General features: G+C 39.4%; 1 long non-coding RNA gene across 2 annotated transcripts in view; it reads left to right on the forward strand.

Moving 5' to 3' along the window:
- The window catches only part of LOC118534842 (uncharacterized), a 358,905-nt gene that overhangs the window by 94,557 nt on the left and 236,893 nt on the right, over nucleotides 1-27,455 (forward strand). For both annotated transcript variants that reach the window (XR_013447137.1, XR_013447138.1), the window contains exon 3: nucleotides 25,538-25,690. This is a non-coding gene — a long non-coding RNA (uncharacterized LOC118534842). The remainder of the gene's footprint in view (nucleotides 1-25,537; nucleotides 25,691-27,455) is intronic.

Here is a 27,455-nt window from a genome sequence, read left to right on the forward strand (position 1 = left end):
AAGCTGGTGCAGCCACTCTGGAAAACAGTATGGAGATTCTTCAAAAAGTTGAAAATAGAGCTACCATATGATCCAGCAATTGCACTACTGGGTATTTACCCCAAAGATACAAATGTAGGGATCCGAAGGGGTACGTGCACCCCGATGTTTATAGCAGCAATGTCCACAATAGCCAAACTGTGGAAAGAGCCAAGATGTCCATCGACAGATGAATGGATAAAGAAGAAGTGGTATATATATATACAATGGAATATTATGCAGCCATCAAAAAGAATGAAATCTTGCCATTTGCAACAACGTGGATAGAACTGGAGAGTGTTATGCTGAGCGAAATAAGTCAATCAGAGAAAGACATTATCATATGACCTCACTGATATGAGGAATTCTTAATCTCAGGAAACAAACTGAGGGTTGCTGGAGTGGTGGGGGGTGGGAGGGATGGGGTGGCTGGGTGATAGACATTGGGGAGGGTACGTGCTATGGTGAGCACTGTGAATTGTGCAAGACTGTTGAATCACAGATCTGTACCTCTGAAACAAATAATACATGATATGTTAAAAAAAAAAAGAAGATAGCAGGAGTGGAAGAATGAAAGGGGGGAATCGGAGGGGGAGATGAACCATGAGAGACGATGGACTCTGAAAAACAAACTGAGGGTTCTCGAGGGGAGGAGGGTGGGAGGATGGTTTAGCCTGGTGATGGGTATTAAAGAGGGCACGTTCTGCATGGAGCACTGGGTATTATACGCGAACAATGTATCATGGAACACTACATCAAAAACTAATGATGTAATGTATGGTGATTAACATAACATAATAATAGTAAAAAAAAAAGAAAGAATTCATCCTCCTGTTGAAAGGAATGATGGGGAATTCATGGAACATGTGTTTGCTCCAAAGCTGATGACCTTCAGGGAAGGACAAAATTTTGAGTACAGTTATGGGTCAGGTAACCAGATTACTCTCTGACTTAGCTTCAGAGGTAATGCCTAACTGGGAAGTAGGAGCCATAAAAAACAGTAATAATTCTCATTTATTATGGCTCCATATGAATTATTTATGACAGTTATTTTAAGTAGGTATTATGTTTATACCCACTTTTCAGATGAGAAATCTGAAGTACAGAGAAAATATGTGCTTGTTATCATCACAAAGCTGGTAATAATGGAGTGAGGGTGTAAATCCCACCACATAGACTCTAGGGCTCACTTTGCTTCTGTGGATGTGATCTTGGTCCAGTGAAGCTACATAGACCATGGCAGGAGGCACTGAAGCAGCCACACCTCAAGGGATGCTGCTTTTCTAAGCAACACCCCGGGAATTTTCTGAAAGAGCCAGGATTTGACCTGGAAGTGCGGAAGTTTTGCACACTCTGAGGTTTTATCAGTAAGAGAAGTAACTAGATAGATAAAGTGATGTCACTGCTCCTCTTCTGTCACAAGAGAGTGCGGCATGAGGAAACACTCACTGGAGAAGAAATGATGGAGTCAGAATCTCCTAGTGGAGGATCACACATTTGTTTCTCTGTCTGGCCGAGAAAGCCATGGCATCGGTAAATGAAGTGCTTTGAGGAATGCATGTTCTTGTAATTTGTTCTAATTTGAGTGAGAACAATTTTCTGAGAGTAGAAAAGCCATAACAGAATTTCTGCTACCCTCTGTAAATGGGAAATGGTAATAATTCAGTCATGTGGCTGGAGGATCATGTTCTTTTCTCAGGACTCTATTCTGACTTAAGTGAGGGTACTGCTTAATTATTAAGATAATGTCAGACCGGGGCACCTGGGTGGCTCAGTCGTTAAGCGTCTGCCTTCGGCTCTGGTCATGATCCTAGGGTCCTGAGATCAAGCCCCACTTTGGGCTCCCTGCTCAGCAGGAAGCCTGCTTCTCCCTCTCCCACTCTCCCTGCTTGTGTTCCTGCTCTCACTGTCACTCTCTCTGTCAAATAAAAAAAAAAAGAAAATGTCAGACCAACAAGTCAGCCAGCCCTAGCATGGCCATTAATAATTCTATCAGAAAAACTTGAAATCATTTGCTCCTTATGATTTCACATCAAATAAACCTTTGCCCACCAGGTGTTTTAAATAATATAGTTTAGCTCCAGGACCTACATACAATGTTTTCTTTATGCTAAATTAGTTTGCTTAAGAAAGGTCTCCAAGATAGGTAAAGTGAAAAGCATTGCTCCTAAGAATCAAACCAACACAAACATTTAAAACCCAATAAAACTATATTTGGCTAAGAGAGTGAATGGGATCTCATTATTCTAGGGAAAGTTTAGTTTGTATTTTATTTCATTTAGCTTCGTCTTTCTGTGAGTCATAAATAAGAAATGCCAGGTAATAAATACACTGTACAAAATGCATTTTAATAATCCTAAAGGGTTTCATTACTCTGGCTATAATCTGGAAATGTAAATTATGGTTGATACAATAGCCTTCATTTATTGACTTCAGAGGTTTAGGTTTTGCTGCTGTAAATGCTATAGGATTATGCTAACTATTTACAGAATAAATTAATTTGGTGTGGTCGACTGGAATTTCCTTGCTTTTGAATATCTAGAAGATAGTATCAGAATCTTCAAGGGATATATCATGATATATAATATTGTATGGTTTTTAATTTTTTTTGAAAATGAAAACAATCCATACTTCAAGGTAATAAATCGGAAAGTTACCCAAGAGAAACCAAACAGCTGTTTTCAATAATGCAGGTAAATTCCAGTCATGGGAAAATCTTTGTGACTGCCTGAGCTGTTGGAAAAGTCTTGTGCATGGAACAGGCCTTGGGACTAGCAGAAAAATCCATTATATAATCTGTGCCCAATCCATTTTTCTTTTTTTGTTTTGTTTTCTGTTATCCGTATTTCCCTTCCATTCCAATGAGTCTAGAATTTCAGATAGTTAGTGCTCCCTGCAGGAATAAACTATACCCCCGTGTATTTTTACTAATACCTTACTGTCGATTTGGAATGTTCTTTCTAAAACTCCACGTAGCCACACCCTCCTTCAAGTCCTAGACCAGAGGCCACCTTTTCCATGCAGCACTTTAGCTCAATGATTGGCCCCTTCTCTGAAAGGTCTTCCTAAATGGTTTATTTACATTCACACATAACAGACATTATGTAAATCTTTTACTCATACCTCACATAATTCTTATCTCTCAGACTGTAATTTCTGTGAGGACAAGGATCTTGTCTTAAACTTGTGTTTCCCAAATTGCTCAGTACAGTGCTTTATATGCATTTGGGATTCAATGAATATTTGAATAATTGAACACTGAATAAAACGAGTGGGTTTCTAACAAACTGGTTTAGTCTAGCAGATCATTTGTTCACAGCTGAGCAGCTTCTGGATTTGCTACTGTAAATGCCTAGGATTATGCCAGCTATTAATGGACTAAATTAACATTGGAAATAGGTTGCTGTGCTTTTGAAAGGGTATCATATAATATTCTTGGAATTGCTTACTAATGGCTGTGCCTTATATTTTTAGTATATGTTACACTCCTTTTCTAAAAAGATAATATATGTGTGTGGGTGGATGGTTTTTTTTCCCCCAGGGCAGATTAGTAACTTTTAATATTCCTTATCTCATTTCACAGTACTCTGCTTCAACCCAAGAGGACTAGAGTCTAGTTTTGCCTCTTCATTGGAAAAGGGTAGAGATTGTTATAAATACAGAGCTATATCCATGCATCATGGTTGTCAGTGCTTTTTCCAGTGATGCTATTCTTTTCTCCTAGAATGCTGTTCACAATCCACATTGATCCAAGTCCACCATTTTTTTAATGAACCAGCTCAGAAGTTACCTCTGCCTAAATGCATTGCCTGACCAATTCCAATTCAGTCTGATTACCTGTATACACAAAGCTCCTTCAGGATTTATGTATATCATGTATACTATATTATTTCAACATTCATAAATCTACTATTCATTCAGCAAATATTTACTACATTTAAGTCCTCTGTTAGGTAATGTGAAATTGTAAAGATGCCTCAGACACATCATGTCCTCAAGAAATGTGCAACTTAGGAGAGATTACAAACACCTAGTAGTAGTTTGTAATGGATACCACAGGTAGTAATAAGTGCCACAAAAGAGGTACAGATGAAAGAATACAGGTGCCTAGAGGATAGAGAACCCACTTTAAATTGAGGTTTCTGGAATTAGGTTGTAATTTGAATGGAGCCTTAATAGGCCAACAGAATGCAAACACCTGCTAACTTATTGCTTGTGATATTTCCATTATAGGCTAGATACCAGGTCCACATAAGTAGCATTAGCTTTCTTTCTTGCTCAAGTCTTCTGTGAGGAATTAGCAAGTCTTTGCAATTTCCCCAAGAAAATCCACTCCACAGAGAATGTCTGAGAAATGAAGATTATAACCAACAGTCACATAGGAAAGAAGAAGGTGGGTTTTACATTTTGCATTCAAACAACGTCTTTTAACCCCTCCATCCCACCCCTTCCATTTGTCTATTTCCCCTTTCTCCTCAGTTTGGAAGCAGGAGATTTCCTTCTCAGGAAGCGTTCCCCTTTGATGATGTGAGAGCCTTGCCTTGCTGGCTCTGGCTTCCCGCCCTTGCATCTGTGGGTGCTTTCCCCTGATGCTTTCCCCTGTCTCCCCTTCTCATGAAGCACCACTGATACCCTTTAAATGGAGATCCCACCCACTGCTTAATACTAAATTTGTTAAAGAGTCAGGGTTCATTCAACTATTACTAGCATCCATCCTCCTTCAAATTCAATGAGAGATTTACAAATAAGGGAATTTTGGTCATCATAATTATTTTATGTGTGCATGTTCCATCTCTCATTTGCATTCTGACTCCTTCAGGGCGTGAACCACATTTTCTGATTCTTTGGTTGCTCCATTTTCTTCTTTCCTGGCACCGGGCATGGTGCACTCCACAGAGTAGGCTGGAAGGAGAAGCAAAGCTTCTGACTTAACCATGCAGGGCCACGGTGCTCAGCACCACTCTGCCAGGTGAAGGAGCAGCTGCAACTAACTTGTATTTCTTCCATTGACTTAATAACTGGGGTCTAGTTTCCCAGGAATAGGGTTTGCTTCTGCTGACTTAGGAGACTCTTGGAAGCAGAAGCTTCTTCTGGCATTGGAGTGTGGAACAAGGCTTGAGTGAGAAGTTGACACTTTGCATCCCTGGGTATTATTAGGAAAGAACTGGAAACTAAGGAAGGTGAGGTAAGGACATGTTCATCTCTGTCCCTAAGATGTCATCCAATATTAGCCATGGCTAATATTTATTAAGACAATTTGACCCTTTCAGATCCAAAAAGAAAGCATTGTGACAAATCCTATTCATTAATTCCAGTGGTGCACGCTGACATGTGACACGCAAGTAGTCCCACCATCACTGTCAGAATTTATTTCCATATGTTATATTTTATGGACATAATAAATGTACATATGGCTTGTTTCTCTCTTTACGGTCTAATTGCTATAAATAGCCTACAGCTCTTTTAACTCTATTGAACCATCATGTATTACAAGATTGTTTATTCTTCTGAAGAAACACATGGCATTAAAAAAAATTCTGGAAATGAGAGTCCAGCATTCAGTGAAAAGAATATTGTAAATATATCCTATGCATAACATTAGCAACATATAAAAAACATGTAGTTTGGTGTCTAGCTACATAGGGAAAAGAAAATGTTTACTAGTTGATATTTATTCCTAGATTAAAACATATTTGAATGTTAAAGGCAAAATTAAAACCACTGAAACTAGGTCTGCTACTCATAATCAGAAGAAACTATAGGAAATACTCTTTAAAAACTGTTTATTTTTACACTTGTTAGGATGCAGATATGGGAGGGCTGAGGGCAGCTCTAGGGCCTTAGCTCCCAGAAACAGACAAGCAAACAAAAATTGAAAAACATTTAAAAAAGAACAAGTGAACAAGGGGACAGTGGCTTAAGGGTAGAATTATTTAAGAGGCTAATTAAAAAAACACAAATAGAAACATGACCCAGTTAGTTAAAAGTCTCTGAGCTGTGTGTCAGGCATATTTTTGGATGTGTAACGATACAATGTAGAGCCAAAGGGTTCTTAGTGGTCATCAAGTACAAGTATCAATGTCCAGAGATACAATATAAAAGCTAATTATTGACAAAGCTGAGTCTAATATTTATCCATTCTTACTACTAACCCAGTGTTCTGTTGGTCCTCGCTCTCCAACATCCATTTTAGCATCTCTAAAGGGAGCCATTTTTGGAACAGTGATTTTTGGTTTTGCCTTGTTGCTAGTAAATTTTTCCTGCCTATAAGAACTCAAAATTCTCTGTCAAATCATTATAGTCTGTTTTCTCCCTCTTTTACACAACTGGCACTCATATGTTTGTGTGGAAAGTCATGTCAGGGTTGAAGTATCACTACCTAGACTTTGGCTTGAGGACTCAGGAGTACTCAAATCCAGCCCTGGACCAGTCAGCTCTCCTGCCTGTGGAATTTCTGAGGAGATGTACAGGAAATGAGAACACAGAACAACTTTGTTCTAAGCTTGGCTTCTTCCCAAAACACCATTGAAAAGCCCAAATAATTTGGTCCAAAGGCATAAGGAGAACCTTACTCTCTCCCTTGCCCCAAATCCAAATCTTACTAGTGAACAAGAGTTGGAGGAGATAAGAGTGCCAGAGCATGAGCAAGGAAGAATTGGAGTGGGGCATTTTTGGGCATCAGGATGGCCCTGTTTGTTTTTTCCATTCATGCTGCTGGAAGACCATCATAGAATACAAAGAAAGGAGTCCAGGCTGGTGTTCTTGCATCCGCTCCTGGGGAATTGACTGCATTGATGGCTTGGAGGCATGAAGAGCAAAGAGCCACATATAAGTAGTAACCTTTAAAACCACAGTGTTACTGCTTTCTAGCAACTATTCCTCAGTCAGGGTTGTATCATCTTACTAGTCAGTCTAGTATTGCCTTTTATGAGGACAGAGAGATGTGGTAGAGGAACTGAGAATAACCTCTGCCTTCATTTTGAAGGTGGCCATTATTGTTTTTCCTATGTTTTGCTTTCCTGGCTTAAATGCCCGCAGTTACCTGATGTGATCTCCACATCTTTCCTCATCCTGGCCATCCTCTCTGCAACGTGCTTCCTTTGTCAGTGTCCCCAGAACAGTGTGAGAATAAAAAGACCGGTGCACATGAAATGAAACTATTCCTTACCTTATTCTAGACCTGGTGGAAAAAGAATTATTAGAATTTCTATTTCTATTTATTTTATTCTTTATATTTTTATCTCACATTTCTAATTTCTAATTTTTGTATTCTTACTATGATCCATAAATATATAGCTTAGTTGTTCATATGTACATTTATAAGTGAAGAAATGTACATATTTAGGGATATGTTAAAAAATACTCTACTGATGGCTTGAATGATTAGACAAATGTTAAATACTACTCATCTAAATTCTATTTTTTTATAAACAGTGCACTGTCAAGGGTGGTATTGGATGTATTAGCAACTCATTATTTATTGGAAGCCTGGAATTAAACCTGATCCTTTCCTACCCATGATCAACATTCTCTAGGCATAGAAGTTCTTTTGATATTCTTTTATGTGCTCTCTTCTCAGTCTTTATTCCCATGGTGTTAGTTTAGGCCTCCATCTTAGCCTTTCTAAGGACTTTTGCCAGAGTCTCCCAAATGCTGTCTCCAGTTTGCCCCCTTTAAATATATCCTCCATGAGCCATTGCTTTGCTCAAAGTCCATCATTAACTTCCCAGTGCTTTTCAAGAAGAGTTCAGATTCTTTAATAAGCTCCTGACTATATTTTCTGCCTCCCCATCATTTCTACCTCAGAAATTCCATGCTCTGGAAATACTGTGTTACTGGTAGTATGTCTAAGTTGTGTCATGCCTCTGTCCTTGCCCATTCTATTCCCTCTGCCTGGAATGCACTCCTAATCTTTCTTTACCTGCCCAACATGGGCATGTCCTTTAAGACCAAATTCAGGTATCCTCTTCATCAGAAACTCTCCCTTTAACCATTAGATTTGAAATAACTGTTCTCCCTTCATCTCCAGTATTAGATGTACTAAAAGTCCAGAAATTTCTACATTATATAAAATTTGTCTACTAATGTATTTGTAAATAGACTGCAAGTTTCTTGAAAGTAGAGACCATATCTAATTTATCTGTGTCTGTCTAGCATAGTATTTAGCAGCCAGGTTGGATCTAACTGGTAAGTGAGGTAATAAGCAATGAAAATACTCGACTTTGCAAGTTTTCATACCTTTTTCACATACCACTGTTAAGTTGGTTCCCATAAATTTATGGACTCTAAATGTAAGATATTTATATTTACTCTACTTTTTTTAATCATTCAGGTTCTTAAAAATAATTCTGTCATTATTCCTCCAGTTATGACATAAGCAAATTGAAAAAGCATACCGTGACTTCATACAAACTATTTTTATAGAAATAAGTACAGTGTCAGGAATGGATAGAGGCCAGTTATTTGCTGTTGGAAACCTCTCCTCATATTACTGTGGATTCATTGATGAACAAACACCCTTTGGGTCCACCTAACTGTACTATCTCCTCATTCACATTTACAGTTTTATTTATAAGGATTTCATTCATTCTTTTATTCATTCAATAACCATTTATTAAGCATCTACAGCTAATGTGCCAGACACTATTCTAGGCCCTATAGCTATAGCAAGGAACAAAATCAAGTCACTGCTTTCATGGTTTATATTCTAAGAGCAAAAACAAATTAATGTGTTTTATTAAATGAGAAAAATTAAGCAAGGAGAGGTGAGTGAGTGGTCTTTTATATAGGGCAGTCAGGGAAAACTTTTTTATTTTTTTTAAGATTTTATTTATTTGAGAGAGAGAAAATGAACGGGGTGAGGGGGGCAGAGGGAGAGGAAGAAACAGACTCCCCGCTGAGCAGGGAGCCTGATGCTGGGCTCGATCCCAGGACCCTGAGATCATGACCTGAACCAAAGGCAGACGCTTAACTGGCTGAGCCACCCAGGCACCCCAGGGAAAACTTCTTTTAAGTAAAGATGTGAATGAGATGAGGAACCAGCCATCTGAATTGCTCCTGGAAGCATTTTCTGTGTGAAGACCCTGGGAAGATAGACTCACAAGAAGGCTTTGAGACTTTGACAGAATAAGACTTTCTCATAAATAAGGACAATATATTGATGTCCATTTAATTTTACATTTAGTATATAAATCTTATAGTGAATGCTCTCTTATTAACATCACAGTGATCTTTGTCCTTCTCAACTTGTATGTTTCCTTAAACAAGGTGTACCCTTCTGTTGCAACTAATGTGAAAACTTCATTCCTCTGAATCTATGGGGAAGGAATTTCCATTTGATTCTTGACATCATGCTCTATCCCTATTTTAAAAAAACAACAACAACACAATATTTATGTTAACATATACATTCCCTTTTTTTAATGCCTCACAGTGTGTGCATAGATTTCTGAGTATTGGATGTCGTGTGCATTATTCTGGGTTCTTTTTCCTGTTGTTTCCTCCAGAGAATCATTAGCTTCCTTCTCCATGATCAGTTTTTCTTTCTCTGACCAACCTTCTTTTCTTACACAGTGCTTAGTTTTACCATTTTTATCTGGACTTTTTCTTCCCTCTTCTCTTGAAACTTCACTGGAAAGCTTTCTTGAACAAGTCCATTGAAACATTTTATTTACATGCTTGCTTTTTTTGTTGTTCAAATGTCAGCATCTTAAGGAAAGAAAGACAACTTAAATGAATGTTTTAAAGTATATGTGTGAAGAGAAGACTCATTTCATTGTGTCAGTCCTGATTAGAGTGAGAATATTGAAGGAGGTCTAAATCAGCATAAAAACATTCTTACCAATGTGCAAGTAGAAGTGTGCCCATTAAAAAAGGAAATAGCAGAAGAGGAAATGACCTATAATTTGCCACACCCTGAGATGTTTATAACAGTTATATTCATAATTTCTCAAACTCAGAAGCAACCAGGATATCCTTCAGCAAGTGAATGGATAAATAAACTGTGGTACATCCAGACCATGGAATGAGCCATCAAGCCATGGAAAGAGATTGAGGAAACTTAATGCATGTTGTTAAGTGAGAAGGCAATCTGAAAAGGCTACATTTTGTATGATTCCAATTATATGACATTCTGGAGAAGGCAAAACTATGGAGACAATAAAAGATCAGTGGTTGCCAGGGGTTGAGGAGAGTGGAGATGAAAAGTCAGAGAACAGATCATTTTTAGGGCAGTGACAATATTTGTATGATATTGCAATGATCGATATATGTCATTATGTTTGTCCAGACCCATAGAATGTACAACACCAAACATGGACCCTAAGGCAAATTTTGGACTCTGGGTGATAATGATGTGTCAGTATAGGTCCATCCTTTGTAACAAATGTGCCGTTCTCATAAGTAATGTTGATAATGAGGGAGGCCATGCATGTATGGAGGCAAGGGTTCTGTGGGAAATCTCTGTATCTTACTCTCAATTTTGTTGTGAACCTAAACCACTCTAAAAAAAGTCTCTTAAAAAAAAAAGACATTTATAAGGTCTGCATGTATGTACTGAGAGTAATATTTCTCATTGGGATTGTGTGGCTATCCATGTTTGCCTGTGGAAATGGTTTACAGCTGTATGGGTGCAGGGTTATTGGCTAAGAGTCTGGACTTCATGGCCAGGCTGCTTGGGTTTAAGTCTCCGTTCTCTCACTTACTATTATTAGGATGTGACCTTGGAAATAAATAACCTAAATTATTTTACCTCTCCATGTCTCAGTTTCCTCATCAATAAGATGGACTTAATAATAACAGTAACAGACTTCTGATCATTCAATGAGTTATATGCAAAAGTGGTTAGAGTAGTGTCTGGCAAGGGGAAGCATTATCATCATCATTACTTTTTGTATTTGTATTGCTATATAAGTATGTAATAGGCAATAGGCTAGTCTTTCAAAGTAAGGTTATCTGTGACTTGGTGAGGAGCATGCAGGGTAGAATTTTAATGGATGATTAGTCAGTTTAGGAAAAACCAAGAAACTCAAGAAATAAAGCCAGCAGATGATATACATGGAACTCCAGAATAAAAATGATACTTACTGTTTCTTTAAAGAGTTTAGTAACTGAGCTTGTTCTCCACTGCTAAATAATGAATTCTCAAATTTTGTAACTGGCTGCTTGCCCTAATCAAGGATTTGGAAAAGTAGGGAAAGGACAGCTGGTTGGTTGCTAAATAAAACTATTTGCAAATACTTTATTTTTCTTTTACATACACACATATGTGCTTTTTACCTGGCAGAAGCTCTGAGGTTGTTCCCCTTCTTTTAATTCAATGTAGAAACCAATCCAAATGTAAATATAGCAGAGAGAGAGAGAGAATGTCAGTTACCCAATGATGCCAAAACATAAGGAGTAATAAGGCTACAGAATTCAAAGAATCTGAAGCATTTAGCCATTTTAGGAGGACCTGGTAAGAGGCTGATTTAGAATTTCCATGCAAAGGGTCCTTGTGCAGTAGGACTTGTTTCATTGGCTGGGTTCATATTCATCTGAAACCAGGTTTTAGGGCAGCCTGGAAACATGCACAGCCAGGCTGTTAAGGGTATTTCTATAGCATGGAAGGGACTCACAGATTGCTCTGTGTTCTTGGAAAGTTTTGTGACTCCAGGCTGTTGGCTGGGTTAGGCAACTTGTTCATGGGCCTGTAGATAGGACAGGCCCATACTCTGTTCTCCTGAAAGCCAAGAAAATTCTGAAAACAGGAGGTTTTTCCATAACTCATTTGGGAGTAGAACCTGATTGTACTCACATAAGGTTATTCATTATCTTTACTTGGTGTGTGTATTAGTTTGATAGGGCTGCCATAACAAAGAACCACGGGCTTTAACAACAAAAATTGTTTGCTTTACAGTTCTGGAGGCAGGAGGTCTGAGATCAAAGTGTCAGAAAGGTTAGTTTCTTTCAAGGCCTCTCTTTCTTGGCTTGTAGATGGTCTTCTCTTCCTTGTCTTTACGTGGTCTTCCTTTTGTGCCTGTGTCTTAATTTCCTCTTCTTAGAAGGACACCATTCACATTGGATTAGGCCCACAGTAATGGCCTCATTTTAACTCAGTTACCTCTTTAAAGACTCTGTCTCCAACTACAATTATATTATGAGTTACTGAGTGTTAGGACTTCAACATTTGAATGGGGGTGTAGAGACACAATTCAGTCCACTACAGTGTGAATATCAGTGTGTTTCTTGCAGAAATATTACTGTGTTTGATTGTGAACTGCTGCCTTAGACTCCATTGGGGGTATGATATTTTATGTCACCTTTCTAACACGCCCTGAATTCTGAACCTCGAAACACATCTTCCCATAAGGGTTTCAGAAAAGTGGTTGTAGACCTCTAATAGTTGGAGTAAGATTCCAGTCAAGGCAAGGCCCCTCCCTGCTCTTGCCCACAGTGCTAGACCATAAAATGAGAGAATGAGAATTTCCAAAGGTCCATACACCCTTAAAATCTCACTGACTTTATGACAATGAGCAGAGATGATTTTTAAATAAATCTTACATCCTCAAAATTACTAACATACTTTGATTCTTCTAATTGTGCCTGTCTCATGGGGAGACTCGCAAGATAGGGCTGTGTCATATGGCCACAAAAACAGTTTTGGGCTATTTAGGCAGGGAATTCGGGAATCCTAAGTGCCTGGGACATCTTCCCAGGCGTGAGTGGGTCCTGACACCTCTCTTGCTCTGTGAGGAGGGGTGGGGCTGGAGGAGGGCCAGAATGGGGCCTTCTGGAGCATAGATCAAAGGTACCATTGATGACAGCTAGGAAGGGCTTCATTTTAGGGGCTGAATGAGGAAGACAACCTAAGAAATCCCACTGGGTAAGAAATAGGTTCACTTGTAAAGCCTATGAGGCATGAAGTGCTGTTTCCCTGTTTTCCATCTTTGCTGAGGGAGAGTTCCCTGCCCTTGAGAAACAGTCCTCAGGAGATACGAGAAGGGCAAAAATGCTCTGCTGTTTCCAAGTCAACAGAGAGTTCTAAATAGTACATTCAAAGCTCTTGAGATTTATTTTAGTAAACTTTGAAGAGCTGGGTAATGCCATGTGAGCCCGAAACTTTTAGGTCTTTGAGGGGAAAAACTGCCTCTTAAAACTGCCGATATGTGGTATAACACTTCATAAGTATGTTTTGATACCAAATGTTTCATTAAAAATAAAATCTAAGAAGGAATACCTAGGAGAATGGTGCTTACTTGTGTTTGATGTTTTTTTTTTTTTTTAGCAAACTGAGATAAAAGAAATGTTTCACCCAGTTTTTAAAAGATTTCTGGGTTCTGGTGGTTTCATTGTGTTGGGAATTTTTAGGTACTCTCCAAACCACATGGTCAGGTGGCTTACAGGAGGGTCACATGTGAAAGACTTTGAGTCTTAAGATAAAGTATGGTGCTATCCAGACTGATGTCTTATCTTCTCTAGGCTTGAGTTTTTGGTTATCGGGCAGCACTTAGCAATTGAAAATAAGACCACCAAATTTCCAAGATCAAGGTTGAAGGTCTTGGAGGGTCAGAACAAATGAACTTTTCTGGTCTCAAGAGTGGGCACATCCCCCTTAGGTGGGTGAAGCCCATGAGTCATTTCATAGATTGTAGTAGATGATAACCAGGACTTGATTGAGGTTACTTTTGCTTCTTTTTACTGTGGGATGAGCACACGGGCAGTATATGTGTGAATAAGGACATGAGTGGACAATCCCTTCAGTTGCTCATGAAGAATTACTCAGGATTCAGTGGTAAGTGCAGAGGAATCTTGCACAGGAGAAAAACCCAGAACCAAGGGTTAGCTGCAGTTTATACATTAGTTCTCAAGAATCTACCCAGTTTCTAGTAAGGAAATTTGCTGGGCCACACTTCTATATTCTGTTTCTCACAGAGTCATCAGTCCAGCAACAGGTTTGGTCACAACACCCTTTCTTTTTTGTCATGGCAGCACCATGATAGTGAGGGTGAGACAAACAAAGTAGACCTTTAGCAAGTGTGGATTTTATTCAAAGATGACCCCGAGTGTCCTCAGGTCTCTATATCTGACTTCATGGAGGCCTCCAGCAAACACCTGTCCTTCTAAGTCTCTATATCTCTATAGGTCTCTATATCTGACTCAGGTCTCTATATCTGACTTCATGGAGGCCTCCAGCAAACACCTGTCCTTCTAAGTCCTACTATGTTCAGAGCTGAGTTTGATTTGTTCATCTAGGGCAAACTAATTCAAACATTGACAAAAGAGCAGTGCTCTTCTGCTGTCTTTTTTTGCATCACACTGGATTGGAAGTTGGATTGATTTATCCATGAACCAAAAAGGGCACTTAGTGGACTGTGGGCATTTATATAAGTGTGTCTTTGAACCCAAAAGGGTTTCAGTTCTCAGTAACTTTAAATGTAACATCTCTGGGGGTGGAGCCAAAGTCTATGATACTGAACAACCACAATGCAATTAAGTAGTCAAGATATATATATATAAACTGACATTATGGTGCCGAAAAAATATGGGACATGTGAATGGCATACAATAGGTGATAGGAAGGTTTTAGAGGGGAAGAGAAGGCTAAGAACTGGAGTTGTTGAGTTTGGAACTGCTGAAGTCTGAGTAAGTATTGCAGTGAGGGGGGTAATGAGGGGCGCGGGGAGAGGACAAGGGAAGGGGAAGAGCCCTTGAACAAAATAGCATGGACCAAGGTGGGAGGTTGAACTGAATAGTGCTTATTAGGGACCAGTGATTGACCAATCAGACTGTAGAAGTCTTTATCATTAGAACTCTGTGATATAGTCAGCTCCCCTTCAGACACAGTGAGATACTGTTGATTTATTTTTTTGAAGTATTTTCAAGCAGTTTTCCTTCTCTAAAATTTTTATAACTAGAACCCCCATCAGTGGGTTCTGGGTCATAACTACCTCCCCTGACCCTAGGATCAGTCAACATTCATGCCTCCAGTGCAGAAGAATGGATCCCACTGACTCTTGTGTTGTTTACCCAATTTCTGCTCTAGCCTGTGATCCATGCCATGCCCTGAGGGCTACCTTTGGAAGGCAGCCCCCTAAGAGAGAGCCCTGCCAGCAGCCAGTCCCATATTCCATATGGTGAGAAGGGAAGAAGGAGAGAGGGGAGGTAGGGAGGGAGGCAGAGAGAGAGACTTGTTCTAATTTCATTCTTTCATATAGCATTCTTTACATGAAATAACTTTTTCTCTGAAATAGGTTATTTGCCCTAAAAAGCACATTTCTTTGGTTATCTAAGTGGGTAATTGGATTTATATGAAGGCTTTGTAGTTCAGAGTGATAAGTATAGTAACACTTTATCTGATCCCCAATGTCTAATTGTGTGGGGGCAGCAATGCCTCCTTGTGAAGAATAACTTTGTAGTTTCCCTTGGGAAGAAATGCATCCCTAAATGGGTTCATTCAGCCTAGCTACATTATCTTTTTAATGTTAGAGTAAACAGCTTTGGCTTCTGTGTCCTAAAAAGCTTCTTTCAAGTGTACCATACATCTAAATAGCCTCCTGGATTTATTGTTTATTCAGCTGAAAATCAAAATGTTATTGGCAACTGAATGAACTAAAATCTAATGAAACAAGACACTTCTTTATTGGTGGAAGCTTTATCTAATTGGAGTATGTGCTATGGCCCTCATACTTAAAGGAATATTGTAGAAAATACTGTAAAGCACATGTAGAGAGAGAGCATGGGAAGTTTCCTGAAGGGTCAAAACTCCTGTTCATGTTGTATATCTAGATTCTTCACAAAGACTTACTGACTACTGTTTTCTCCTGTTCCCAGTGACTATGGAGCTTTGCCTCTTAAGTAACCACAGTTATTTTCTATGCCTGAGCTGTCGTGGTGAGGCAAAGATCAGTGTTTAGTGTGGAAGTTTCTGACAAGACAACTTAGTAGCATCGAGGTATATCCTCCTGAGCTGTATAGGAGGATGGGGCAGTGTTCCTTGGATTAATTTGGATACCAAGGGCTGATCTACCTCAAAAGGAATGAGAAATTTTCCCATATCTGTAATCCGTATTTCTAAGAAGGATGAAGTGCAGAGACTTGACCTTATGTACACCCACCTCTCCCATTACCATTCAGAACATGATCTGGGTCTTGGTGATCTTCCTATCCAGAGTAGACCTCAATGCTAAAAATCTCAGTAACACTCTTGCCTTCACTGTTGATCTCCCTGACCTCCAGACCTTCTGCTATTCTCACCAGCTACAAAGGATACTGGCAAACAGCCGCACACACAGCTAATAGTTCTACCTTGTCACTTTGTGGGCTTTGTTTTTTTTCCTTTTTGTTCAAGGGCTGCTGGCAATCCACAGAGTAAGTCACAAAACTAATCCCAGGGCTTTAAATGAAATGTATTTAGCTACCGCAGTGGGGCCTTCCATGCTGCTTGGCAGTGCTTTTGCTTTCTCTTTTTAGTCCCCTCTCACATTCTACTGAGTCCTGGCTCTAAACTGTCTTGCCTTCTGCAGGCTCTCTGAGCCTGGTCATCATCCTCATCATCCTCTGACTCTAGAGTTATCTGGGGCCTACTTTACTGTCGTGAGTGAGAGAACCTTCTCTTCCAGTATTCTCAGTATTTTCAACCATTTTCCACTCTTGTCCTCTAATCCCTTCAAATGTTGAAGCCCTTCTAATCCCCAATGTGATGGTATTTGGAAGAGAGGCCTTTGAGAGGTAATTAGAACATAAGGGTGGAACTCTCATGAATAGGATTAGTGCCTTTAAGAGAAGAGATACCAGAGAGGAGATTGCTCCTTATCGCTCTGAGAATATAGCAAGAAGGCAGCCATCTGCTAACCAGGAAGAGTTCTCACCAAGAACCCAACCATACTGCACCTTGATCTTTTGACTTCAAGACTCTAGATCTATGAGAAATAAATGTTTGTTTTTATGGCATTTGGTTATAGCAGCCCAAACACACTAAGATATACCTCTTAAAGTTTCAGTTGAACTTTGTGATGCTGCATGTTCCTATGCTCCTTTGGCTCTCCTTTACTGCTATTAAGACCTACCCTTTGGTCCTCTTCCTTCTTCCTAAATGAGGATGCTCCTTCTTGATCCTTCTTGTTTCTCTCTGTAGCTATCTGTAGTCTTTCTAAGAATGAAACTTCTTAAAAAATGCCTCCAAACTTTCTATCATGGCAATGATCTTTCTCAGGCCTACATCTCCAGTTGTTTGCTCATATTTTTTCCTGCAGCATGACCCATTGACTCAAACTCAATGAGATGAAAACTAAACTCCATTTTTTTTCTCCCTATTACTACTTTAGTTCATTCTTCTATCACTGGTTATCAAGAATATAATACCTTCCTAACTGGTTACCTAACTCCCAGATCCCCTGCTCATAATTCATGCATATGTGAATACATCTTTTAATGAGATTATTTTTTGAACTTTGGCCCTGTTTAAAAACTTTCAGTAGCAGCTATTGCTTACTGAAGTAAACTCAGCCAGAACCTTGCTTTAAAGACACTCTACAATGTGGATATACCATATCTTTTCAGGCTTTTTCTTCTAAAACACTCTACAAATTCCCTATGCTGCAGATAAAACTGACAACACAAGTTTCCATGAATATGCTTTGTGCATTCTTGTCTCCATTTCAACAAACTGACATACAAAAATGATAAATAATAGTTTATTTTTAAAATGGGTACCAGTGGATTCACCCTTATGATTTGAAATCATGAACTTGGAGATGCTATCTATCCCTAAACTGTCTCTCAACATAGTTAAGAAAAAAGGTGGAGTGGAGAGGTATATCTCTGATGTAAGTTGTTTGCCTTTGATTATAACCAGATTTTTTTCTATGTCTTCCCCCACCCCCAAAGAAGACTGTAAGCTCCTTGGGGACAGTATATGACTTACTCTTCCTTGTATCTTCCAAAATATGAAGCACACACAATACATATTCCACATGTATTTGCTGAAAGGATATGTGGATGGTTAAAGAATGGATACTGTACATACCATCCTTTGAAACAACGTATCTATTATTTATCATGCAAGCCTGGTTTCCCATTCCCAAATGAAAACTCTGTGGTAAATATTGGAAAGCCTAGACAAATGGAAATTAAGCTGCTCCCAAATATATCTGGTGATTACAAGGCACTTTGTGATGCTTTTCCCATTTTATCTTCCAGCTTAATTTTCATCTGGAAAGCAATATCCCGCGATTGGCCCTAGCAAGTGACAGATGCCAGCTGGGGGAATTTTGCCATTTATAGCATGAGCCATTAAGCTTTTTCACAAAATTTCCAGGGTTTTTTGAGGCTGGTGATAACTACAAGGATAATGCACATTCTGTATGCCAAAAAATGTGAATTAATGAGGTAAAGGAAACGTTTATCTCTTGCAAATGACCAGAGAAGTTTTGCCAAATCTCTTCAAGTTGTCTCTTCTCTCTTGGCATTTTCTTGGAAAGATTATGTCCTGGTAATGAGAATCGTACATGATTAGAGAGATATTTATGAACTGATGCAGGCCCTACATGGCCTCAATTAGGGGTTTGGGGGATACTGAAAGTTGACATAGTGTTTGAGACACATCTAGAATATATATTTAAATGCGATCAGTGAAAAATGTCCAACCTCTAAAGTAGGTCTAAACATCCAATACAAAGTCATGTGCTGTATATATTTGTGTGTGTAGCCAGTCACCTGGAAATGATAACCCTGTATGATATCACTGTATGATATCATAACCCTCTGCTTTTCATTCACTAGACCACTGGGTAGCGTGTGTGTGTGTGTGTGTGTGTGTGTGTGTGTGTGTGTGTGAAAGGGCAATTAAAATGCTGAAAATAAGGAAACATTCTAGAGAAAAGCCTATCCTGGTAAAAACTGACAAAAGCTGATATATTTAAAGTAAAAATCCTGGATGATTGAGGATATAGACAGTCACTCTGGGTGATTCTTACTCTTAGAATAAGAAAGAAGAGAGTTTCAGGGGTTCATGCTCTATACTTTGGATGGTTTGTATCCATATAACTACATAATAGACTCTGTACTTGGAGTCCACATACAGTTTTCCTTATGCTCACAGTCTTCAACTTTTAACACATTCATGACAAAGTGGAAATAATTTTTGCTCTGATTTCCTAGGCCAAATAGTCCCTTATCCAGGTCAACAAATTGACCTCCACCCTAAAGGACATGGGGCAAGTAGAACTCTTTAGGTAGTTTTGTTTTGTGGTCTGTTGGATACCATCACTCCCAGGTAGCTGGAATATACTCTTTCATTCCCTTTAGGACTTGATTTTGCTTTTATCTGCCTTTTTTCTTTCTCTCTCTGTCAGATTTTCCCTTATCTCACCCTTTACCTTTCCTGCTCTTTCTTCTGCTCCCTTTGTTTTCAGCTGTATAATTCTAGATGCTTGGAAGTTAATGTGGCTTGTTAAATATTCTCTGCACAGAGCCTGGAGAAAAGTGTGCTATATATGTCATGCAAATAATGATAAGGAATCAAATTCCGCTCTGTGCTTTTGCCACTTACTGGTAATAAGTTATGTAATAATGTACTAAATGATCAATTGGTAGCCTGGTGAGGTGAATGCACTTCTCTAAGTGCCTTGTGAACACCCTGGGAGTGACTTAGGTATGGGGAGGAATAAAAACCAATAATACATGTCAGCTCTGATCCACTTGAGAATTCACATCCTGAGAAATTTCAATGGAAAAATGTAATTTCTCATCCAAAATGGCATTTGATTTGCATTCAAAGAGGGATACTTTTCTGGTCTGGTTGCTCTAGGAGGGAGTTCAAAACTCAAGAAACCTTTTATATCCTTAATTTTTGTTCATTTCCCATTGCCAGTGAATGCTTACTAAGTTCATGGCACTGCCTGAAAGGAGAACTGAATTAAGAGCAAAACTGGTCTGGCTGGTGCCTCTGAAAGCTTCTGTGGCCCGGTATCACCAAAATTGTCCCTTACCTGGAACCCAGCTAAGAGTTCCTTCAAATTGTTAATATCCCGATCTTACAACCTGCATGTACAAAAAAGAAAAGCCTGTTATCTGTCATGCATCAATAATCCCAAATCCCAATATAACTCCTGCCCACAACTTGTCTACAATTTTGTTGAAAAATACGTATGCACATTTAAAAACAATGTCAGTCTATAAGAAGCTTAAGGGAATGCATACAGAAAGACTAGGGAAAGTAAGATCTGCTACAACTATTAGAGGGAAACTCAGGGGGATGGTATGACCTGAGATTGGCCTTGAAACAAGAAGAGCTCTGGCTATGCTAGCCAGTGTGGTGTAGTGAGAAGAGAAGGGATTTTGGGGACAGTTTGTCCTGGTCTGAATTCTGCATGGCTGCTTACAGGCTGTGTGACCTCAGGCTAGTTGTTAAACCACTCTGCACCTCAGTTTTCCTCTGAGAAAACTGTGCTGAGATGCATAATAGGTGCTCTTTAAGTCATAGGTTGAATTGGGTGGAAGAGTGTGGAGAGAAGGCACTTTAGGTACCTGGAAGAGCTAAGCAGGTGTGGACAACAAGGGAGCAGGATTGATAGGGTGGAAGAGAGGCTACTGATTGGCTAGTGTAAAAAGTGATCTGGACAGGAGTTAAAATCAGCTTAGATTATGGGAGAAAGTAGAAAGCGTGCAAGTCAAATGTTTTTGAGTTCAGTTAACCAGAATTCGGTTAACCAGAGCACTCAATTCTCTGCTCTGATGCGATCTATTGTATGAATTGACACTCTCCTAATAATGCTTCGGGTCTCAGTTTTCATGTCACCTCCTGGGAAAGGCTTACCTGATCCCACTGCATTTCAAGTGTTGCTGCCTTTCACTCAAGATGAGTGTGTTACTTGAAGACAGGTCAGATGGTGCCTATTATTTATTTATATGTGATTTATTAAACACAGAGTATGTGCTTAATAAATATTGACAGCTGGGGAAAAGGAAGGAAAAGGAAAGAAAAGGGGAAGGGAGAGAGGGTGAGGGGGAAGGAAGAGGTAACTAATGCAGAAGTTGGAAGTGAGGTGATTCCAGTGTGATGAGGACAAGTGCTTTGAAAGCTGGGTGGTCAGCAGGGAGCAAGAGCTGACCTTTGGCAAATCCCTGACTTTGGCTTTTATTTAAAACAGGCAAGGAATTTAACTTTCCAATGCCTAAGTGATTCAGAGACACTCTACAACTACCCGACAGAAGTGCATTTTCCCTAAAAGCCCTGCTCCTTTCCTTTCTGCAGCTATTTTCAACTGCTTAAGTGCAGCTGCAGAGAGAAGGGAAGTCAACAATTCCCATAGTCATTTCTTGAAAAGAGCAAGCAACCAGAGAGGACCACTTTCAGAAGTAACTATTTTGCTAAACCTCCACCCCTCAATTATACATTTATCACTGATTCTAAAATATGTTTTTCATATTTTAACATCTCTGCAATCAGGATGCATTTTTAATCCATGGCATATTGCAGTCATAAACGGTTGTGTTTTTCCTTTCTTGGTCATAAATAAAATAGTTGTGCCTCTTTTTTTTTTTTTTTAAGATTTTATTTATTTGAGAGAGAGAGAGTGTGTGGGGGTGGGTAGGTGCAGAGGGAGAGGGAGAATCTCAAGCAGACTCCCTACTGTGCTCAGAGCTCGATATGCAGGGCTTGATCCCAGGACCCTGAGATCATGATCTGAGCCGAAACCAAGAGTCGGATGCTCAACTGACTGAGCCACCCAGGCACCCCAATAGTTCTACTTCAAGTACATCTTAGATAAGATAAAGAAAGTGAGGGTTCAGCGAATTTAGGCTTTTTCTGAAAGTGACCCTGGGATTTGGTAACAGAGCTAGGATGAGAACCCTGATCTTATTCCCAATGTGTCACTCTCTTTTCTCTCTTAATAATCCCGTATGTCAAAAACTGCATATACTTCATGGTAAAATTGCTTTTCTCTCTCAGCTACAATAAGCAAGTCCATTTTGGGATTGGGAAAAGATCACTTAGGAAACCTGAAGAATTTATGATGATCAGTGTGGGATGCAGAATCATTCAAGAAGATGCTTGCCACCAAATTAGTTCAAAGGGACTCAGTTCCACCCCTGTGAAACCAGGGGATGCAGCAGGGACACCATGGCAACGTACATTTTCATCATTGTTCTCCTGCCTCTTCTCAGCCCTGAGGGCCTGTATAATGAGACCTTGACTGGCCTGGACTGGATTAAATTGTAATACATTTTGTTGTTCAGTGACTATTTGGATTTTAATGCCATCATGCCCTGGATGGCCTCGCCTGACAATCTGGAAGCCTGAGGGAAATAAGTCTCTTTATATTATGCATGATTTGAGGGTCCCACAGTCAGTCATCTCTGCTCCAAATAATGAATGGGCAAATACAAGTCTCTGTAGGGAAGGAAGATTTGGAACCCTGAGGTTTTGGGCACACTATTCACAGTGAATGTCTTGCTTCAGAACACTCATTCAGTTACATTTAGCTGGTTCCTGCATATATATTATCCTGGTCTCACAAAAAATAGTTTCTCATGCTAGAATTTTCTACACTCAAAGAACATTGGGTCTTGTATACTTGTCATTTTCTCTCTAGGCTACTTCGTGGAGTTTATTATGTTAAATATGTGGTTGAAGAAAATTCCTAGAATTTGCCTGGACTTGGTCGTTAAGTTGTTGGGGTATTTTCATGGGGCTCTATATAACTCTTAGCTCATGGGGCCTTGAAAATATCACAGTGGTTGTTCCTATATGTTACACCATGACAGAAATCTATGAATCTTGCTCTCTGGCTGCATCTACACCACTGAAATTCTCTAATTCTCTTGAGGACTTAGTAATTCTCCTAGGATTAGACTTTATCTTTATGATTCTAGAAGAGAGTCAAATTATCCCTTAAGCAATCAACTAATTTCAGAAGGTAAAGAAGGAAATTGAATTAGAAGAGGGATTTAGAGACACTTAATTAATTAAATAAAATGTTGAGACAGAAAATAAATGAATAAAATATTGAGACATGAGTCAAAGACATAAAAAGAACAACTTATGATCATTCATATGGTTGTCATCACCTGCACACATTTACTAAGTTGTTACTTCTTCTAAATAATCATATAACATTTGAGCACATCTGTGTGCAAGAGATAAGTTGTTGGGACTTCATTCTCTGACTTAGAATTTAGAGAACGTGAGTAACTGGTTATATAGACATAGTAATTACAGTAGATTCCGACTGATTTTTTTTTTCTGTCTAGGTCTGATTTTTTTTTTCTTTTTTCTGGGAAATCTCTCTCTCTCTCTTTTTTTTTTACTTTTAAATGTGAGCTTTTAATAACAAAGGTTTCATCTGTGTCTACGCCATACCACCCTGAACGCGCCTGATCTCATCTGGGAAATCTCTCTTATCAAATTCTCTCCTCATTAGAATGGAAATAATCAAGATATTGCATGATCCTGTGTTTCTGGTCATAGTCCAGAGGTTGACAAAAGACACAAATTGGGTCTACCAGGGACCCTTCCTTAGGAAATTTGGAATTGGGCCAAAAAAATTCATTGGGTGCACCTGCAGCATGTAGTCTCAGTACCTGCTAGCCACCTTGCTTTCCCTCATATAGTTATCTGAAAGAGAGATAGAAATATGGAGCTGGAGATGAATAAAGGGTATATGTAAAGGGGAGCAGAGATGAAAGTTGGGAGGTGTTTCTGATGGTATCGGAGGCCCTGTCGTAAAGCTCAGTTTATTTCCTGTCCTTGTAGCCTCCTGGTATTTTTCATTCTATTTTTCTTAATTAATCATGAGTGGGTTTCTGTTACTGGCAACCAAAAAGTTCAGAGTAACAGGGATAAATGTTTAATGTGAACCGATCTCATAGGACTATAAGATAAAGTAACCCAGGTCCAAACTCAGTTTTGAATTCTGCCCTAATTAGTTTAGAAAAGCTTTGGGGAATAGGTGGGGTGCTCAACTAAATGAAGAAAAGTTCTTCTAAATGTATTTTCTGACTATTCTACTTTTTATATTTTGGATTGTCTACTCAACAACTTTTACTGAGCACCCACTGTATGAAAACCATTGGAAAGAACTATAAATACAAAGATACTTCATACTCCGTACACTCCCCATACTTGAGGATCTTGTAATTTAGTTGAGAGAGAAAATGCATTGAGGAAAAATCCTTAAGTATACTACCAAAGCACCAACTGTATAAATACAAATTAAACAGAACAAACTCATTGCATAAATGCAAGGGGTGACAGAGTAATGAGCAGGTTCAGGGGAATGATCTCTAAGGTCTGCTTCAGCTGCAAAATGCCACAAGGTTGCATATGGCTGATAATTGGATAAGGCAACATTTAGCAGGAACCCTCAGCCTTAGGGAGCTTGAACAAATCAGGCCAAAGACAAGCAAAGATTTGAATAAAGCTTGAACATTGGGAATGCATGCTGTTCTGGGTTACAACAGATGCTTTCTTCTCTGATGGCAGCAAGGGGACTCCTGATGGGGATTTGGAATCCGTCTGAGAGAGGGAGGCAAGAGAGGACAGACTCCGTGTCCTCTTCCAGGAGGCTTTGGCCAGGAGAGAAAGGGGATGGCTGCTCTTATCACACTATCTTTATGACTTTATAACTGCTTCCTAGTTTTGCCAAGACGGGTTAGGTGTGCTGGCCTTCTGGATTATTTCAGATTGAGTTCCAAGTCAGCATATGTACATATTTTAATTTTCTTATTTCCTTTCATTCATTTAGAATATTTCTTTTGAAGATCCTTGTTTTAAATAAATACTATAGAGGGGAGAGTCTTTGGCTTTGTGTATTAAGAGATTTTGATATGAGCTATAGCAGCCTAAACAACTTTATTTCTGGGATTATCAGACTCTATATTAAAGCGATGCTTATTTATCACTTTCCCTCCCTAAACTGTCAGTTCCTTGACCACAAGGAATATAGCTGTTGGAAAAAAAAGATGTTGTTTTCCCTTGTTCTTAGCACAATAGCTGACACCTAATGAGCACTAAACAGAGGCGGAATAGCTGAATAGTTAAGAGTATAGACTATGAAGTCAGAGATTTGGTGTCAAGTGTTGACTATGTAAATTGGGTATGGACCCTTGGGCAGGTGAATGTCACTTAGTCTTCTTCTCCATAAATGGGGTAATAGTATATACCTTATGTGGTTGTTATGAAGAGTCAAAAGTGATAAGGTAAAGCACCCAGCACAGTGCCTGGTACATAGTAAGCTCCTAAGAAATGGTTGGTGTTTATTTATGTATTAATAGCTGCTTGTTGAATAAAGAGATAAATAAATGAATGGTTTGATAGCATTTTATGAGAGAGAGGTCTTACAATAAATATTTTGACCTAGAAAAAGATATTGAAATAATCAGAAATTTAAAAAAGAACCTCACTATAATTAGAGGCTGTAAGATTGGCTTCATTTTCTATTACATTTTCACTAGTATTATTAGAAAGGATGGGAACAGAGCTCTGTGTCTTTAATTCACTTAGATTTGTGTGTAACTGGGAACACTGACATGCCTACAGGCACATGGCTTATAATGTGGAGATGAATCTTACTGCTGCTGGAAGCATCCCTGAAGCCTAGAGATATCCCCAGCTCTCCTCTGGATGTAGTGACAAGCAGATTTGCAGATGCGAGATGGTACTGGCAGAGGCTGATTTGTCAAGCAAATAATGGTAAGTCTTTTGTCATTTAAACTCTGGTTCATTTGGAGGGTGGGGGTAGGAGAATTGCCTTTTGTGCTGAGGCTGTAATACCAAGGCATTGTAGGAGCCAGAGTCTGTGGGTCTTATCACTAAACTTCCTTAGGTCCTACAACATGAAGTGAGGATCTCTTTTAATAGTGGAACTCTTTTTACACCTTAATTTGCAGCAGCAATGGAATTAAGATTAAATTCCATCTCTGAGGCCAAGAAAAGATAATTTACTAAAAGTGAAAATCAGAACAGCCATTCAACTCCTACTAGTCAAACTCACAAAATAATAATGGGGAGCAAAAAAGGAGCCTGAAAAGAATTTTGGTTAATGTATTAGTTTCCTAAGGCTGCTGTAACAAGTAACACAAACTGGGTGACTTAAAACAATGGAAACTTAATTGTTTCATAATTCTGGAGGCTGGAAGCCTGAAAACAAGGTGTCCCAGGGCCATGCTCCCTCTGAAACATGTAGCAGAATCATTCCTTGCTTCTTCTTAGCCTCTGGTGGTTTGCCAGCAATCTTTGGCATTCGTTGGCTTGTGGATGCACCACTCCAATCCTCTCTGTGTGTCTTTTTATGGCCCTCTCTCTGTATCTTCACACCATCTTTCCTCTGTGTTTGTCTCTGTGTCCAAATTTCTTCTTTTTAAGAGGACCCCAGCCATATTGGATCAAGACCCACCCTAATCACCTACGATTAACTTGGTTACCTCCGTAAAGAGCCTCTTTCTAAATAAAGTCACATTCTGAAGTACTGGGGTTTAGGACTTAAACATATTGGGTTTTTTTTTGTTTTTTTTTTGGGGGGGGGAACATAGTTCAGCCCACAACAGCTTTGTTAATAAAACAAAGCTCTAAGTCTTTACCTATTTCTAAGGGGCATGCTTACTGCATTAAGCACACTTTATTGAAGCTGAGGAATTTTTCTCTCTAATTAAGTGTTGTGGAACGACCAACTGTAAAAGAAGTCAGCTTGAACTCTGGGATACTAGATATGAGGGAAAAGAAGTCCTCAGCATAGAAACACCAGTGTTTGCCTTAACAGCAGGGAACATAAGAAGGGTATTTGTAGCAAGTAAGTCAGCCTTTTTTGGGGCTTCACTGCCTGAGCAAGGGGACCATCTGGGGGCTGTCACAGCTGCTCTGACCACTCAGTCTGCCCTTTAGAAACAGGCTGGGAGGAGCTGCTGGGCATCTGTGTGGGGGCAGCCAGGCCCTCCCAGCCTCTGCCCCAGGACCACCCACCACTTCATATTTTAATCCTTTCCATGTGCAGATGGAGGATGCTGAGGGTGTTCTGGGGGTGGTTCTCAGGATCATTCTATATGCAGATGGACCAATCTCATTGGTATTGCATGTAAAGCCATTAGTACAGCATCTAGCAGATAGGCTCAAAAATAATTTGAGGTGAATTTTAAAGTATAATCAGCAATGAAAATAACCGAACTAGATTAAATCTTAAAAATCAAAGGAATTTTTTTTTTTTTTGTCAGCACTTAGGAAAAATGATAACCATGGTGTTTAAGGATAACTGTTTGGGGTAGGCTAAGTGGTCTTATATCCCAAGTAGATTCTAATCTTTAAAAATTAGAAATCAGGGCGCCTGGGTGGCTCAGTTGGTTAAGCGACTGCCTTCGGCTTGGGTCATGATCCCAGAGTCCTGGGTTTGAGTCCCACATCGGGCTACCGGCTCGGCGGGGAGCCTGCTTCTCCCTCTGACCCTCTCCCCTCTCATACTGTTTCT

Source organism: Halichoerus grypus, chromosome 4, assembly GCF_964656455.1.
Source record: "Halichoerus grypus chromosome 4, mHalGry1.hap1.1, whole genome shotgun sequence".
Classification (NCBI taxonomy): domain Eukaryota; kingdom Metazoa; phylum Chordata; class Mammalia; order Carnivora; family Phocidae; genus Halichoerus; species Halichoerus grypus.